The sequence below is a fragment of the Arachis hypogaea genome, chromosome 6 (genome assembly GCF_003086295.3).
Source record: "Arachis hypogaea cultivar Tifrunner chromosome 6, arahy.Tifrunner.gnm2.J5K5, whole genome shotgun sequence".
NCBI lineage: Eukaryota > Viridiplantae > Streptophyta > Magnoliopsida > Fabales > Fabaceae > Arachis > Arachis hypogaea.
In genome coordinates this window covers 28,668,694-28,687,653 of record NC_092041.1, presented here as the reverse complement: position 1 = coordinate 28,687,653, position 18,960 = coordinate 28,668,694, and the positions used below count along the sequence as shown (strand labels likewise).

Here is an 18,960-nt window from a genome sequence, read left to right as displayed (position 1 = left end):
TGTTTTCGTTTTTTTTCAAAACTTATTTTCGAAAAATCCAAAAAAAAATAATAATAAAATCATAAAAATAAAAAAATATTTTATGTTTCTTGTTTGAGTCTAGTGTCAATTTTTAAGTTTGGTGTCAATTGCATCTTTTTAATTTTCTAAAAATTTTTTTCGAAAATTCATGCATGTGTTCTTCATGATCTTCAAGTTGTTCTTGATAAGTCTTGTTTGATCTTCATATTTTCTTGTTTTGTGTCTTTTCTTGTTTTTCATATGCATTCTTGTCTTATTAGTCTCTAAACATGAAAAATTTCTATGTTTGGTGTCTTGCATGTGTTTCGTTTCTTAGAAAAAAATTTTTCAAAAATAAGTCTTGATGTTCATTAATCTTCAAAGTGTTCTTGGTGTTCATCTTGACATTCATAGTGTTCTTGCATGCATCATGTGTTTTGATTCATAATTTTTATGTTTTAAGTCATTTAGTTGTTTTTTCTCTCTCATCACTAAATTCAAAAAATAAAAAAATATCTTTTCCTTATTTCTCTCATAATTTTCGAAATCTTTGGGTTGACTTAGTCAAAAATTTTTAAAATAAGTTGTTTCTTGTTAGTCAAGTCAAGATTTCAATTTTAAAAATATTATCTTTTCAAAACTTTTTCAAAAATCAAATCTTTTTCATTTTCTATATATTTTCGAATATTTCTTTTAAATTGATTTTCAAAATCATTTTCTTAATTTTATTTCATAATTTTCCAAAACTTTACTAACAATTAGTGTGATTGATTCAAAAACTTGAAGTTTGATACTTTCTTCTTAAGAAAGGTTCAATCTTTAAATTCTAGAATCATATCTTTTAGTTTCTTGTTAGTCAAGTCATCAATTTTAAAAATCATATCTTTTTAAACATATCTTTTTCAAATCATATCTTTTTAAAAATCAATTTCAAAATCTTGTCTAACTTCTTATCTTTTCAAAATTGATTTTCAAATCTTTTTCAACTAACTAATTGACTTTTTGTTTGTTTCTTATCTTTTTCAAAACCACCTAACTACTTTTCTCTCTCTAATTTTTGAAACTTCCTCACCTTTTTTTTCAAAATTATTTTTAATTAACTAATTGTTTTAATTTTAATTTTAATTCTTTTCTTAACTTTCGAAAATCACAAACCATTTTTCAAAAATTAATTTTCGAAACTCCTCTCTCTCATCTCCTTCGATTTATTTATTTATTTACTAACACTTCTCTTCATCTAAAAATTTGAATCCTCTCTTCTCCTTTGTGTTCGAATTTTTCTCCTTCTTCTTCTACTCACATAAAGGAATCTCTATACTGTGACATAGAGGATTCCATACTTTCTTTGTTTTCTTCTCTCTCATATGAGCAGGAACAAGGAAAAAGGTATTCTTGTTGAAACTGATCCTGAACTTGAAAGGACCATGAAGAGGAAGCTAAGAGCAGCTAAAGCACAACACTCTGAAGAGGACCCAACTGAAATTTTCAAACAGAAAATAGATATGGCAGCCGAACCCAACAACAATGCAAGGAAGATGCTTGGTGACTTTACTGCACCAAATTCCAACTTACATGGAAGAAGCATCTCAATTCCTGCCATTGGAGCAAACAACTTTGAGCTAAAGCCTCAATTAGTTTCTCTGATGCAACAGAATTGCAAGTTTTATGGACTTCTATCAGAAGTTCCTTTTCAGTTCTTAACTGAATTCTTGCAGATCTATGATACTGTTAAGACCAATGGGGTTAATCCCGAGGTCTACAGGCTTATGCTTTTCCCTTTTGCTGTCAGAGACAGAGCTAGAGTATGGTTGGACTCTCAACCTAAAGACAGCCTGAACTCTTGGGATAAGCTGGTCATGGCTTTCTTAGCTAAGTTCTTTCCTCCTCAAAAGCTGAGCAAGCTTAGAGTGGATGTTCAAACCTTCAGACAAAAAGAAGGTGAATCCCTCTATGAAGCTTGGGAGAGATACAAGAAAATGACCAAAAAGTGTCCTTCTGACATGCTCTCAGAATGGACCATTATGGATATATTCTATGATGGTTTGTCTGAATTATCTAAAATGTCACTGGACCATTCTGCAGGTGGATCTATTCACCTAAAGAAAACACCTGCAGAAGCTCAGGAACTCATTGAAATGGTTGCAAATAACTAATTCATGTACACCTCTGAGAGGAATCCTGTGTGTAATGGGACGCCTAAAAAGAAGGGAGTTCTTGAAATTGATGCTCTGAATTCCATATTGGCTCAGAACAAAATGTTGACTCAGCAAATCAACATGATTTCTCAGAGTCTGAATGGATTGCAAAATGCATACAATAGTACTAAAGAGGCATCTTCTGAAGAAGAAGCCTATGATCTTGAGAACCCTGCAATGGCAGAGGTGAATTACGTGGGTGAAGCCTATGGAAACACCTATAATTTCTCATGGAGAAATCATCCAAATTTCTCATGGAAGGATCAACAAAAGCCTCAACAAGGCTTTAATAATGGTGGAAGAAACAGGTTTAGCAATAGCAAGCCTTTTCCATCATCCTCTCAGCAGCAGACAGAGAATTCTGAGTAGAGCACCTCTAGTTTAGCAAACATAGTCTCTGATCTATCTAAGGCCACTCTAAGTTTCATGAATGAAACACGGTCCTCCATTAGAAATTTGGAGGCACAAGTGGGTCAGCTGAGTAAGAAAATCACTGAAACTCCTCCTAGTACTCTCCCAAGCAATACATAAGAGAATCCAAAAAGAGAGTGCAAGGCTATTAATATAATCAAAATGGCCGAATCCAAAGAGGAAGGGAAGGACGCCAATCTCAATGAGGAAGACCTCATGGGACGTCCTCCAGACAGAAAGGAATTATGTTCATACCCTGGGTCGAGATGACCGAGTCAGGATGTTCAATAACAAAGCGACCGACCTCTTTAGATCAAGTGGACCGACTTATTTACGAAGAAGTCGGCCAAAGCGACAGGAAAAGCCCAAAGAAGGGCCCAAATCAAGGAATACGATCTAGATCCAAAGGCAGCCCAAGCCGATAGAGACAAGGGCGGTTCCATGGAAGATAAGCTGACCTCAAATAAAAGATAAGATAAGATAACTAACTTATCTTATCCACAGAAGGTCACATCTCACAACTATAAATACACTGGAGCACCCAGGTATAACTCATTCTCTGATTCTACTCAATACCTGCTTAATACCCTTGCTAACTTAAGCATCAGTGTCCCTTGCAGGTACCCCCCACCCGCCAGGGACGAAAGATCAGCAGCACTTTCGGTCCAGAAATGTAATTTTTGCATAAAAACTAATAAGAATATACTAAAACGTAACTAAAACATACTAAAAACTACCTAAAAACAATGCCAAAAAGCGTATAAATTATCCGCTCATCAATCTCAAAACTCAAATAAGCTCTTATCTAGGTACACTAAATATAAAAACAAATTTAAAGCATTGAAACATGAAATGTCTTCTTTACAAGCAAAATTAGATGCATATAATAATATTTCTTTTGTCAATTTGAAAAATGAAAATGATACTTTGAAAAAGAAAAATGATTTTTTGAAAACTAAAATTGAGAGTTCGAAAGAAAAATTAACTGCATTTAACCCTGTTCATATTGTTGCTGAAAATAAAAACTGCATGAAACTATAAAGTCTTTGAATAATGATTTATCAAAATTTGTCCAAGGATTTAATAACTTAGATAAAATCTTAGCTATTTAAAGACCTATTTCACAAAAAAGCTATCTTGGGATATGAAGAAAGAAGCACTACTATTTTCAAAAATCATTCTCACAAAACCTACATCATACAATCAAAACAGAAAATCACCAAGCAATTTTACAACTTCAGCAAGAAAAAAGTTTGCTATATATGCAATACACCTAGACATACTTATAAGGAATGTTTCATTTTTTAAAAAAATATATAGTAATAAAGTTTACACTATTGTGCTAGATTACTAGTACACGAAATCGCAATCACACTTTTGCAATTCCGCACAACTAACCAGCAAGTGCACTGGGTCGTCCAAGTAATACCTTACGTGAGTAAGGGTTAATCCCACGGAGATTGTCGGCTTGAAGCAAGCCATGGTTATCTTGTAACTCTTAGTCAGGATATCAATAATTCTCAGATTTAAGTGTAAAAAGTAAAAGAACATGAAATAAATACTTGTTTTGCAGTAATGGAGAACAGGTTGAGGTTTTGGAGATGCTATATCTTCTGAATCTCTACTTTCCTACTGCCTTCTTCTTCATGCACGCAAGGCTCCTTCCATGGCAAGCTGTATGTAGGGTTTCACCGTTGTCAATGGCTACCTCCCATCCTCTCAGTGAAAATGTTCAACGCGCTCTGTCACATCACGGCTAATCATCTGTCGGTTCTCAATCAGGTTGGAATAGAATCCAATGATTCTTTTGCGTCTGTCACTAACGCCCATCCCTCAGGAGTTTGAAGCTCGTCACAGTCATTCAATCCTTGAATCCTACTCAGAATACCACAGACAATGTTTAGACCTTCCGGATTCTCTTGAATGCCGCCATCAATTCTAGCTTATACCACGAAGATTCTGATTAAGGAATCCAAGAGATATTCACTCAATCTAAAGTAGAACGGAGGTAGTTGTCAGGCACAAGTTCATAGGTGAGAATGATGATGAGTGTCACGGATCATCACATTCATCAAGTTAAGGAACAAGTGATATCTTAGAATAGAAGCAAGCGTGATTGAATGAAAAATAGTAGTAATTGCATTAATCCATCAAGACACAGCAGAGCTCCTCACCCCCAACCATGGGGTTTAGAGACTCATGCTGTAGAAGGTACAGTATGAAACGTGTAAAATGTCATGAGGTAAAGATACAATGTCAAAAGGTCCTATTAATAGTGAACTAGTAACCTAGGGTATACAGAAATGAGTAAATGACGTAAAAATCCACTTCCGGGGTCCACTTGGTGTGTGCTTGGGCTGAGCATTGAAGCTTTCATGTGTAGAGACTTTTCCTGGAGTTAAACGCCAGCTTTTGTGCCAGTTTGGGCGTTTAACTCAAATTTTTGTGCCAGTTCCGGCGTTAAACACCGGGAATTCTAAAGCTGATTTGCAATGCCGGTTTGGGCCATCAAATCTCAAACAAAGTATGAATTATTATACATTGCTGGAAAGCACAGGATGTCTACTTTCCAACGCAATTGAGAGCGCACCAATTGGGCTCTTGTAGCTCCAGAAAATCCACTTCAAGTGCAGGGAGGTCAGAATCCAACAGCATCTGCAGTCCTTTTTCAGCCTCTGAATCAGATTATTGCTCAGGTCCCTCAATTTCAGCCAAAAATTACCTGAAATCACAGAAAAACACACAAACTCATAGTAAAGCCCAGAAAAGTGAATTTTAAATAAAAACTAATAAAAACATACTAAAAACTAACCAAAACATACTAAAAACATACTAAAAACAGTGCCAAAAAGCGTATAAATTATCCGCTCATCACAACACCAAACTTAAATTGTTGCTTGTCCCCAAACAACTGAAAATCAATTAGGATAAAAAGAAGAGAACATACTATAGACTCCAAAATATCAATGAAACTAAGCTCCAATTAGATGAGCGGGACTAGTAGCTTTTTGCTTCTGAATAGTTTTGGCATCTCACTTTATCCTTTGAAGATTAGAATAATTGGCATCTATAGGAACTCAGAATTCAGATAGTGTTATTGATTCTCTTAGTTAAGTGTGATGATTCTTGAACATAGTTATTCTATGAGTCTTGGCTGTGGCCCAAAGCACTCTGTTTTCCAGTATTACCACCGGATACATACATGTCACAGACACATAACTGTGTGAACCTTCTTAGATTGTGACTCAGCTTTGCTAGAGTCTCCAATTAGAGGTGTCCAGGGTTCTTAAGCACACTCTTTTTACCTTGGATCATTTTTTTTCAAATACACTGCTTTTTCTTGCTTCAAGAATCAATTTGATGATTTGTCAGATACTCAATAACATTTCTCCTTTTTCATCATTCTTTCAAGAGCCAACAAGTTTAACATTCTTTAATCAACAAATTCAAAAGACATATGCACTGTTCAAGCATTCATTCAGAAAACAAAAAGTATTGTCACCACATCAAACTAATTCAACTAGTTTCAGAGATAAATTTGAAAACCTGTACTTCTTGTTCTTTTTTCATTAAAGCATTTTTCATTTAAGAGAGGTGATGGATTCATAGGATATTCATAGCTTTAAGACATGAACCTTAAATTTTATTAATCATGAATTAAGAACAAGACTCAAAAATAACTATAAGATAAGACTAATAATAATAGAGAACAACAAATTAAATGACTCTAAAATAGATTCCTAATGATAGAGGTTATCACAGAGTTAGGACTCAACAACCTTGATTTTGAGAAGTGGATGCTCCCTCAACTTGTGGGGTATTTGACCCTTCAAGGGAGAGCTTCTGGCGCTTCAGCTCCAGTAGCTCACGCCCCTGCTTCTCTTGTTCCTTCAGCAATTTGCAGAGCATGCAGTTTTGATTCTGCTATTCTTCCTTAATTTGTTCCATAGTTTCTTGCAGCTTGGCTACAGATGCTTCAAGGTTGGCCCAGTAGTCAATTTCAGGAAGTTCAGGGAGGAACTCATGCGCCCTCCTTTTGATAGAGTTATCTTGCATTTGTCCTTCCATTGACCTCTTGGTGATTGGATGTTCAATTGGGATGAATTCGTCTACTCCCATCCTCACCCCAGCATCTTTACATAGCAAAGAGATTAAGCTTGGGTAAGCCAGTTTGGCTTCAGTGGAATTCTTGTTTGCAATTGTGTAAATCTCACAAGCAATAAGATGATAAACCTCCACTTCTTTTCCCAGCATAATGCAATGAATCATCACTGCTCTCTTGATGGTGACCTCAGAACGGTTGCTAGTGGGCAATATAGAACGTCCAATGAAGTCTAGCCAACCTCTTGCAATTGGTTTGAGATCTCCTCTCTTGAGTTGGTTTGGGACACCTTTTGAATTTCCACTTAGTTCCAGGGAGGCATATGTCCTCTAGAACTTGATCCAACCCCTTATTTGCTCTCAGCATTCTCCTATTAAAGGATTCAGGATCATCTTGCAGTTGAGGCAATTTGAAGACCTCTCTTATTTTGTCTAGATGGAAGTAAATAATTCTTCCTCTGACCATGGTTCTGTAGGTATGAAAAGCAGTTCCAGTCATTCTCTGCTTATCTGTCAGCCACAGATTTGAGTAGAATTCCTGAACCATGTTCCTTCCAACCTTTGTCTCAGGGTTGGTTAGAACTTCCCATCTCTGTTTCGAATTTGCTCTTGGATCTCTGGATATTCATCTTCTTTCAGATCGAATCTGACTTCTGGGATCACTGACCTCAGACCATTATTTTGTGGTAATGGTCTGCATGTTCTTTGGTTAAGAACTTCTCTTGATTCCAAAGATTCTTTGGAGTATTCTCTTTCTTGCCTCTTGAATTGGTTTGTTTTCCCTTAGGAGCCATGATATTGATAAATCTTGGCTTAGTGATCACGAAAAAGAACACCAAACTTAGAGGTTTGCTTGCCCTCAAGCAAAAGAAAGGAAGGGGGAGAGAGAGGAGGGGAGCAAATTCGAATGGTGGGGAGAGTGGGATGGCCGAATGTGTATTTATAAGGGAGGGGGAGAGATTTCGAAAACTTTTAAGAGATTTAAGAAGATATGGAAAGAAATTGAGAAGAGATTTGAGTTTTTGAAGAAGATTTGGAAAGGATTTGAAGGAGATTTGAAGAATAATTTAGAAAATTATTTAATTTTTGAAATTGAGAGTGGATGATGAAAGTTTGTAATGTATTTATGCAAAAAATTATAGATCAAAACAAGAAAGTTTGAAAAAATTTGAAGTGGAAAACAAAATCTCTGTCCCCTGCCTTTCTGGCGTTTAACGCCCACTTGGGCCCAAAATAGGCGTTTAACGCCCAGCCAGGTGCCCTGGCTGGCGTTAAACGCCAGAAATCCCCTTTATCACTGGGCGTTTTGCTGAATGCCCAGGATGCTGCCAACCTAGCGTTAAATGCCCAGAATGGTGCCCATTCTGGGGTTTAACGCCCAAAATGGTACCTTTACTGGCGTTAAACGCCCAGAATGGTATCCATTCTGGCGTTTAACGCCCAGAGTACCCATTACTGGCGTTTTTTTGCCAGCAAGCTCCTTTTCTCTACTTTTTGCACTGAATCATTCTGTAACTCTGTGAATTCCTTCAATTTTGATGATTGCCCTTTGAGAAATTGTATATCAAACTTTTAAAGAACAATTAACCTTCTAATGACTGGGTTGCCTCCTAGCAAGCGCTTCTTTATTGTCTTTAGCTGGACCTTTATTGAGACTCATTCAAGCCTCAGTTTTAAGCATTCCTGCTCAAAATTGCTTTCAAGATAATGTTTGATTCTCTGTCCATTAACAATAAACTTTTTGTCAGAATCAATATCCCGAAGCTCAACATATCCATATGGTGAGACCCCTGTAATCACATACGGACCCCTCCACCGGGATTTAAGTTTTCCTGGGAATAGTCTGAGCCTAGAGTTGAAGAGTAGAACTTTTTGTCCTGGCTCAAAGACTCTGGATGACAACTTCTTGTCATGCCACTTCTTTGCCTTTTCCTTATAAATTTTTGCATTTTCAAAGGCACTGAGTCTGAACTCCTCTAGCTCATTTAGCTGGAGCAATCTTTTTTCACCAGCTAACTTAGCATCCATGTTTAGGAATCTGGTTGCTCAGTAGGCTTTATGTTCTAGTTCCACGGGCAGATGACAAGCCTTCCCAAACACAAGTTGGTATGGAGAGGTTCCTATAGGAGTCTTGAAGGTTGTTCTGTATGCCCACAGAGCATCATCCAAGCTCTTTGCCCAATCCTTTCTACGGGCAATAACAGTCCATTCCAGGATTCTTTTTAGCTCTCTATTAGAGACTTCAGCTTGCCCATTTGTCTGTGGGTGATACGGAGTTGATACTTTGTGGCTAATTCTATATCGGACCATAGCAGAGTACAACTGTTTATTACAGAAATGACTGCCCCCATCACTGATTAGTACTCTGGGAACACCAAACCTGCTAAAGATGTGTTTCTGTAGGAATTTCAGTACGATCTTGGTATCATTATTGGGTGTGGCAATTGCTTCTACCCATTTAGACAAATAGTCTACTGCCACTAGAATATAAGTGTTTGAGTATGACGGGGGAAGGGACCCATGAAGTCAATTCCCCATACATCAAACAATTCAATCTCTAGGATCCTTTGTTGAGGCATGGCATAACCATGAGGCAAGTTACTAGCTCTTTTGCAACGATTACAGTTACACACAAACTCCCGGGCATCCCTATAGATAGTAGGCCAGTAGAATTCACATTGGAGGACCTTAGTGGCTGTTCGCTCACCTCCGAAATGTCCCCCATACTGCGATCCATGGCAATGCCACAGGATCCTTTGTGCTTCCTCTTTGGGTACACATCTGCGGATTATTCCGTCTGCACATCTCTTAAAGAGATATGGCTCATCCCATAGGTAGTACTTGGCATCTGAAATTAATTTTTTTCTTTGCACCCTGCTGTACTCCTGTGGTATGAACCTCACAACTTTATAATTTGCAATATCTGCAAACCATGGTTCTTCTTGGATGGCAAAGAGTTGCTCATCTGGAAAGGTTTCAGAGATCTCAGTAGAAGGGAGGGACGCCCCAGCTACAGGTTCAATTCGGGACAGATGATCAGCTACCTGGTTCTCTGTCCCTTTTTTGTCTTATTTCTATATCAAACTCTTGCAGAAGCAATACCCACCTTATGAGCCTGGGTTTTGAATCCTGCTTTGTGAGTAAGTATTTAAGAGCAGCATGGTCAGTGTACACAATCACTTTTGACCCTACTAAATAGGATCTAAACTTGTCAATGGCATAAACCACTGCAAGTAACTCTTTTTCTGTGGTTGTGTAATTCTTCTGTGTGTCATTTAGAACACGGATAACATAATAAATGACGTGCAGAAGCTTGTTATGCCTCTGTCCCAACACTGCACCAATGGCATGGTCACTGGCATCACACATTAGTTCGAATGGTAATGTCCAGTCTGGTGCAGAGATGACTGGTGCTGTGACCAGCTTGGCTTTCAGGGTCTCAAATGCCTGCAGACACTGTGTGTCAAACACAAATGGTGTGTCGGCAGCTAGCAGGTTGCTTAGAGGTTTTGCAATTTTTGAAAAACCCTTTATGAACCTTCTGTAGAATCCTGTATGCCCCAGAAAGCTTCTGATTGCCTTAATATTGGCAGGTGGTGGTAATTTTTCAATTACCTCTACCTTTGCTTGATCCACCTCTATTCCCTTGCTTGAAATTTTGTGTCCAAGGACAATTCCTTCAGTCACCATAAAGTGACATTTCTCCCAGTTTAAGACTAGGTTAGTCTCTTGGCACCTTTTCAGGACAAGTGCTAGATGATCAAGATAGGAGTTAAATGAGTCTCCAAATACTGAGAAGTCATCCATGAAGACTTCCAAGAATTTCTCTACCATATCAGAGAAGATGGAGAGCATGAACCTCTGAAAGGTTGCAGGTGCATTGCATAGACCAAAAGGCATTCTTCTGTAAGCAAACACGCCAGAAGGACAGGTGAATGCTGTTTGCTCTTGATCTTGATGGTCCACTGCAATTTGATTATAGCCTGAATAGCCATCCAAAAAGCAGTAATAATCATGACCCGCTAGTCTTTCTAGCATTTGGTCTATGAATGGTAAAGGGAAATGATCCTTCCTGGTGGTTGTATTGAGCCTTCTGTAGTCAATACACATGCGCCACCCTGTAACTGTTCTTGTAGGAACCAGTTCATTCTTTTCATTATGAACCACTGTCATGCCTCCCTTTGTGGGGACAACTTGGACAGGGCTCACCCAGGGGCTATAAGAAATAGGATAAATAATCCCAGCATCTAGTAACATAGTGACCTCTTTCTGCACCACCTCCTTCATGGATGGATTTAGCCGCCTCTATGGTTGAACCACTGGCTTGGCATTATCTTCCAATAGGATCTTGTGCATGCATCTTGCTGGGCTAATGCCCTTAAGATCACTTATGGACCACCCAAGAGCTGTCTTGTGTGTCTTTAGCACTTGAATTAGTGCTTCCTCTTCCTGTGAATTTAAAGCAGAGCTTATAATCACTGGAAAAGTGTCACCTTCTCCAAGAAATGCATACTTCAGGGATGGTGGTAGTGGCTTGAGCTCGGGTTTAGGAGGCTTATCCTCTTCCTGAGGAATTTTCAGAGGCTCTTTTATTTCCTCTGGTTCCTCCAGGTCAGGCTGAACATCTTTAAAGATATCCTCTAGCTTTGATTCGAGACTCTCAATCAAATTGATCTCTTCCACTAAAGAGTCAATAATATCAGCGTTCATGCAGTCATTTGATGTGTCTGGATGATGCATAGCTTTGACAGCATTCAACTTGAACTCATCCTCATTGACTCTCAGGGTCACTTTCCCTTTTTTTACATCAATGAGAGTTCGTCCAGTTGCTAGGAAGGGTCTTCCTAGGATGAGAGTTGCACTCTTGTGCTCCTCCATTTTTAGCACTACAAAGTCAGTTGGAAAGGCGAATGGCCCAACCTTGACAATCATGTCCTCAATTATGCCTGTGGGTATTTAATGGAGCCATCAGCAAGTTGGAGGCATATCCGGGTTGGTTTGACTTCTTCAGTCAATCCAAGCTTTCTGATAGTAGATGCAGGTATTAGATTGATACTTGCTCCATGGTCACATAGGGCTGTCTTGGTACAAGCACCTTCTAATGTGCATGGTATCATAAAGCTTCCTGGATCTTGAAGCTTCTCTGGTAAGCTCTTCAAAATGACTGCATTGCATTCTTCAATGAGAAACACTTTTTCAGTTTCTCTCTAATCCTTCTTATGACTTAAGATCTCTTTCATGAACTTAGCATAAGAAGGTATTTGCTCAAGTGCTTCTGCAAACGGAATCTTTATTTCAAGAGTCCTGAGATAGTTTGCAAAGCGGGCAAATTGCTTATCCTGTTCTGCTTGGCGGAGTTTTTGAGGATAAGGCATCTTGGCTTTATACTCTTCAACCTTAGTTGCTGCAGGTTTATTTCCTACAGAAGTGGTTGGAGAAGCCTTCTTAGAGGGGTTACTATCAGCACTCTCAGGTGTCTGATTCCTCATTGGCATTTGAACGCCAGGATTGGGTGAGGAATGGGCGTTTAACGCCAACTTTTCCCCTCTTTCTGGCGTGTGAACACCAAAAGTATTCCTCTCTGGGCTCTTACTGTCCTCAGAGGGATTTTGGACAGTGGTTTGGTTATCCTCTGTCAGTTGTTCCTTTCTTAGCTTTCTACTGCTTTTAGTTGACACATTCAATGTTTTTCCACTCCTTAATTTAACAGCTTGGCATTCTTCTGTTATCTGTTTAGATAGTTGCTGTCTTGTCTGATTTAATTGTGCTTCCATATTCTTGTTAGCAATTTTAGTTTCTTGGAGCATCTCTTTAAATTCAGCTAACTGTTTTGTCATCATGAGTAATTGCTGATTAAGCTCAACCATCTATTCTTGAGGGTTAGGATCAGTAGTTACTGCCATAGCTTCTTCTTTTATAGAGGGCTCACTGCTTGAGTATAAATGTTTATTTCTAGCAACTGTATCTATGAGCTCTTGAGCCTCTTCAATCGTCTTTCGCATGTGTATAGATCCACCAGCTGAGTGGTCTAAAGACATCTGAGTTTTTTCTGTGAGCCCATAATAGAAGATGTCTAACTGTACCCACTCTGAAAACATTTCAGAGGGGCATATTCTTAGCATACCTCTGTACCTCTCCCAGGCATTATAAAGGGATTCATTATCCTCTTGTTTAAAGCCTTGGATGTCCAGCCTTAGCTGTGTCATCCTTTTTGGAGGGTAAAATTGATTCAGGAATTTGTCTGATAACTGTCTCCATGTTTTTATGCTTGCTGTGGGTTGGTTATTCAACCACCTCTTTGCTTGATCTTTTACAGCAAATGGAAACAGTAATAATCTGTAGACATCCTGATCCACCTCTTTATCACGTACTGTGTCAGCAATTTGTAAGAACTGTGCCAGAAACTCAGTAGGTTCTTCCTGTGGAAGACCGGAATACTGGCAATTTTGCTGCACCATGATAATGAGTTGAGGGTTTAGCTCAAAACTTCTTGCTTTAATGGGGGGTATACAGATGCTACTCCCATATGCAGCTGTAATGGGGTTAGCATATGACCCCAGAGTCCTTCTGGACTGCTCAACTCCACTTAGGTCCATGATGGAGAAAGAGAGATGATATGGATTGCAAGTAAAGTAAAAAAAATTTTTTTTTTCGTTTTTAATTAAAGATGACCGAAAATAATAAAATAAATGGGAAAGAAAATAGAATAAAATTTCAAAAACTAAAATAAAATAAAAGAGTAAAGTATCATTTTTGTCTCCAACGTTTGGGGTAAGTCCTATTTGTATCCTTAACGTTTATAAAAATGATTCAATGTTATCCTACTATCAATTATACTAACAAATCAGATTATATATTTCAATTATTCTCACTTGGATGTATTCATTCTCAATTAAGTCTCACTTGTATGTGTTCAATTTTAATATTATACCCACTATTTGTGTTTAGATTCAATTGTGTCCCTAAAAAAGTGAATTATGTAAATGTTGTAGGAATTAGTTTCAACATTTGATGAGCTATTTTTCGGAGTAGATCATCAATTCTATCCCAGACATTTGTATTCTAACTTCGATAAGAGATTTTTAAAATTCAAACTAAAGAGCTCATGATGTATAATTGACAGTAGGATAACATTGAATCACTTTTACAAACGTTAGGGATACAAATAGGACGATTTAAACGTTAGGGACACAAATAGGATTTACCCCAAGCATTGGGGACAAAAACGATACTTTACTCAAAATAAAATCAAAGCAAATTGAAAACTGAATCAATTAATTAATTAAAAAGACTTTGGAATTAGCAATTAAGAAGATATGATTGAAAATTATTTTGAAAAAGATTTGATTTTTGAAATGAGGAGAGAGAAAAACAACAAGATGACACCAAACTTAAAATTTTTAGAAAATCAAACACAAATTTTCGAAAATTTTAAAGGAAAACACAAAGAAGACACCAAACTTAGAACTTTTAAAGATCAAGAAAGGACTAAGAACATACAAATTCGAAAAATTAAAAGAAAACAAAATCATGCAATTGACACCAAACTTAAAATATGAAACTAAACTCAAATAAAAGACTCTAAACCAATCAAAAAGAAAACAATCCTAATCTAAGCAACAAGATAGACCGTCAGTTGTCCAAACTCGAACAATCCCCGGCAACGGCGCTAAAAACTTTGTGCACGAAATCACAATCACACTTTTGCAATTCCGCACAACTAACCAGCAAGTGCACTGGGTCGTCCAAGTAATACCTTACGTGAGTAAGGGTCGATCCCACGGAGATTGTCGGCTTGAAGCAAGCTATGGTTATCTTGTAACTCTTAGTCAGGATATCAATAATTCTCAGATTTAAGTGTAAAAAGTAAAAGAACATGAAATAAATACTTGTTTTGCAGTAATGGAGAACAGGTTGAGGTTTTGGAGATGTTATATCTTCTGAATCTCTACTTTCCTACTGCCTTCTTCTTCATGCACGCAAGGCTCCTTCCATGGCAAGCTGTATGTAGGGTTTCACCGTTGTCAATGGCTACCTCCCATCCTCTCAGTGAAAATGTTCAACCCGCTCTGTCACAGCACGGCTAATCATCTGTCGGTTCTCAATCAGGTTGGAATAGAATCCAATGATTCTTTTGCGTCTGTCACTAATGCCCAGCCCTTAGGAGTTTGAAGCTCGTCACAGTCATTCAATCCTTGAATCCTACTCAGAATATCACAGACAAGGTTTAGACCTTCCGGATTCTCTTGAATGCCGCCATCAATTCTAGCTTATACCACGAAGATTCTAATTAAGGAATCCAAGAGATATTCACTCAATCTAAAGTAGAACGGAGGTGGTTGTTAGGCACACGTTCATAGGTGAGAATGATGATAAGTGTCACGGATCATCACATTCATCAAGTTAAGGAACAAGTGATATCTTAGAATAGAAGCAAGCGTGATTGAATGAAAAACAGTAGTAATTGCATTAATCCATCAAGACACAGCAGAGCTCCTCACCCCCAACCATGGGGTTTAGAGACTCGTGCTGTAGAAGGTACAGTTTGAAACGTGTAAAATGTCATGAGGTAAAGATACAATGTCAAAAGGTCCTATTAATAGTGAACTAGTAACCTAGGGTATACAGAAATGAGTAAATGACGTAAAAATCCACTTCCGGGGTCCACTTGGTGTGTGCTTGGGCTGAGCATTGAAGCTTTCATGTGTAGAGACTTTTCCTGGAGTTAAACGCCAGCTTTTGTGCCAGTTTAGGCGTTTAACTCCAATTTTTGTGCCAGTTCCGGCGTTAAACGCGGGAATTCTGAAGCTGATTTGCAACACCGGTTTGGGCCATCAAATCTCGGGCAAAGTATGGACTATTATACATTGCTGGAAAGCCCAGGATGTCTAATTTCCAACGCAACTGAGAGCGCGCCAATTGGATTTCTGTAGCTGTAGAAAATCCACTTCGAGTGCAGGGAGGTCAGAATCTAACAGCATCTGCAGTCCTTTTTCAGCCTCTGAATCAGATTTTTGCTCAGGTCCCTCAATTTCAGCCAGAAATTACCTGAAATCACAGAAAAACACACAAAATCATAGTAAAGCCCAGAAAAGTGAATTTTAAATAAAAACTAATAAAAACATACTAAAAACTAACCAAAACATACTAAAAACATACTAAAAACAGTGCCAAAAAGCGTATAAATTATTCGCTCATCAATTACAATGACCTTGGACAACAAAAAAATTACATCAAATGATCCAAATTAATTTAGATACCTAAGTATTCTTAAAGCTTATGTAGATTTGTCTGGAATCCAAACGAAAGAAAGACACATGGTACATGAACAGCGGATATTCATGACATTTGATAGGGAACTATACATTTTTCATCAATTTTAATGAATATGATGGTGGCTTCATTACTTTTGGTGATGATGGAAAGGGTGGTAAAGATTTCTCAATTTTTATAGACAATATTCTTTTAGTTGATGGCATGAAACACAACTTAATTAGTATTAGTCAATTATATAATCTTAGTTATTTACTTTCTTCGATCGTTTGAATGCAAAGTTGTTAATGAAGAAACTAAATCTACTGTATTTATAGCCAATAGATGTGATAATGTCTATAGTCTCACTCTAGATGATTTGAAAAATTAAAATGTAAAATGTTTCTCTTCTTTTAATTTTTAAAAATAGATTTGGCATAAAAGATTGAGACATGCAAGCATGTTTCAAATTTTAAAACTAATCAAAAGAAATTTAGTTAGAGGGCTTCCTAACATCAAGTTTGATAAAGACATTATTTGTGATGCTTCTCAAATAGGTAAATGATGCGTGAGCATCATTTCTATCTTTTCCTAGTAAATTTGTATCTAATTTGTTAAGTTTAATCAAGATTTAAATATCTTTTAGCCACTATGAATGCTACTTTGAGTTGTGTACAATTTTGTTTATTTCAGGTAGCATTTGGATGGATTTGACGGAGTTTCTGTACAAAAAGAGAAGAAAGTGAATCATGCTGTCAACTCTGACCTCCTTGCACCCAACAGAAATAACTCGAGCTACAGAGGTCTAATTGATGTGATTTTAGTGGCATTGAAAAGCTAACTTCCAAAAATTTTCAACGATGTATAATAGTATACACTTATTCTCTAGAAATTTGGCCATACTAGCGCCTACAAGTTTCTCAAGTTAGGAGCCAGAAGAAGGATGTACGTTGAACCAGGTACTGTATTGGTGGCGCCTAACTTGGGATTCTCCAAGTTAGGCACCAAGACCACAGAAATGCCTCAACATCTTTCTGCCCACTCCAAGTCTAACTTCAGAATCTTGAAGTTAGGCGCCAGCTTAATGAGAAGCAATGGTCCCCACGCTCAATCAAGCAAGCAATGAAGATCCTATTTGATTTTGATTAAAACTTTAATTTCTTTATAAATAGAAAATGATATTATTTAGTTTTAGAAAATATATTTTACATTTAATTAGGATTAGGTATAAAAGGGAAAAGAACCAGCCTTTCGGATTTTTCTACTCTTTCGGACCTCATTTTGCAATTTACAGTTTTTTAGAATCCTTGTTTTTTCTCTGAACTATGAGCAACTAAACCTCCACTGTTATGGTTAAGAGCTCTGTTTATTCTATGGATAAATACTATTACTTTTCTATTCTAATTCATGTATTGATTTCAATTTCAATAATTGTTTTCATTCTTCATCTTATGAATCTGGGTGGAACGGAAGTATGACCCTTATTCTAATTGAGTTCTTGTAAACCTTGGAAAAGCTCTTTACTTTATCAACAGCTTGAAAATAAATTCTCCTAAATCACTAATTATCTAGACTTAACGGGATACGTGACATATAATCCTCTTATATTTGGGTAGTTGGGATTTCTGTGGCACATAAACTAGAATTGAACTTAACCCTCTAATTGGAATCAAGTGACCAAGGAAGTGGCGGTTGATGAAGGTTAGAGGAGACTAAAAAGGTCTAAGAAATTAGGGTTTAGTCACATATAGTTTTCCATGAATTGAATCTTGAATGATTAAAATAGTTGGTAAGAAAAGTTAATCCGGAAAATAAACATCTTTGAAACCTTAACTATTTTACTCATATATTCTTCACATCAATTTACTGCTCACTTTCTGATTTTCTGAATTTATTGTTTAATACAATTGAACTCTCAAAACACCATTTTCTATTTGTTTGACTAAGCTAATCACTCAATCATTGTTGCTTGATCCATCAATCCTGGTGGGATCGATCCTCATTCACTTGAGGTACTACTTGGTACGACCCGGTGCACTTTTTGGTTAGTTTGTGGGTTATAAATTCCGTACCAAGTTTTTGGTGCCGTTGTCGGGGATTGATTATGATTGACAACTATTAGTTGTTTGATTGCTTAGATTAGGCATTTTAGTTTTAATTTTATTTATTTTTGCTCCTTAATTTTTGAAAATTTCTGCTACTATTTTCCCTTAATTTCTAAAATTAAGTTTGGTGTTACCTAGTTAATTTTATTTTAATTTTCTTGTTAATTTTTTTTAAAATTCAAAATTTCTAGTTTAATTCTTAGTACAATTTTTGAAAATTTCTGAGTTTTATTGTTTAGTGTTTAATTTTATTTCTTTACATAAGTTACTTCAATGGGAATTCTCTACACGCTGATGTAGAGGCTCCCACTTTTCTTGTTTTTTGTTTGTTTATGAGCAAGAACAGAGACAAGGAACCTCTTACAGATTTTGATCATGAACCTGAAAGAAATTTGAGGCGGCGCTTGCAACAAGCTAGACTTTACAAGGCTAGTGAAAATATAAGTGAGACCTTTGAAAAGGAAGCCGCAAAGTCCACAATGGATCATAATCGTGCTGTCAATGCCAATGTGGCAAATCTGAATGAGAATGAACTTCCTAGAAGAGTACTTGGATCATACACTGCCCCCAATCCAGATCTTTATGGGAACAGTATTATGGTGCCTCCTATAGCTGCAAACAACTTTGAGCTAAAGCCTCTGGTGCAGCAAAATTGTCAGTATCATGGACTCCTGCAAAAAGATCCAAACCAGTTTATTTCTAATTTTCTGTAGATTTGTGATACTGTGAAAATGAATGGAGTGAATCCTGAGGTTTACAAGCTCATGCTCTTTCCATTTGCTGTGAGGGATAAAGCAATGCTGTGGCTAGATTCTCAACCCAAGGAGAGCTTGGACACTTGGGATAAGGTAGTCACTGGATTTTTGTCCAAATTCTTCCCACCACAAAAGCTGACT

At 37.2% G+C, this 18,960-nt stretch overlaps 1 non-coding gene across 1 annotated transcript; it reads right to left on the bottom strand.

Moving 5' to 3' along the window:
• Positions 1–1,898: 1,898 nt before the first annotated feature.
• On the bottom strand, positions 1,899–2,002 carry LOC112699752 (small nucleolar RNA R71). The gene has a single exon (XR_003152692.1). It is a non-coding gene; the product is annotated as a small nucleolar RNA R71 (small nucleolar RNA).
• Between the last annotated feature and the right edge of the window lie 16,958 nt (positions 2,003–18,960).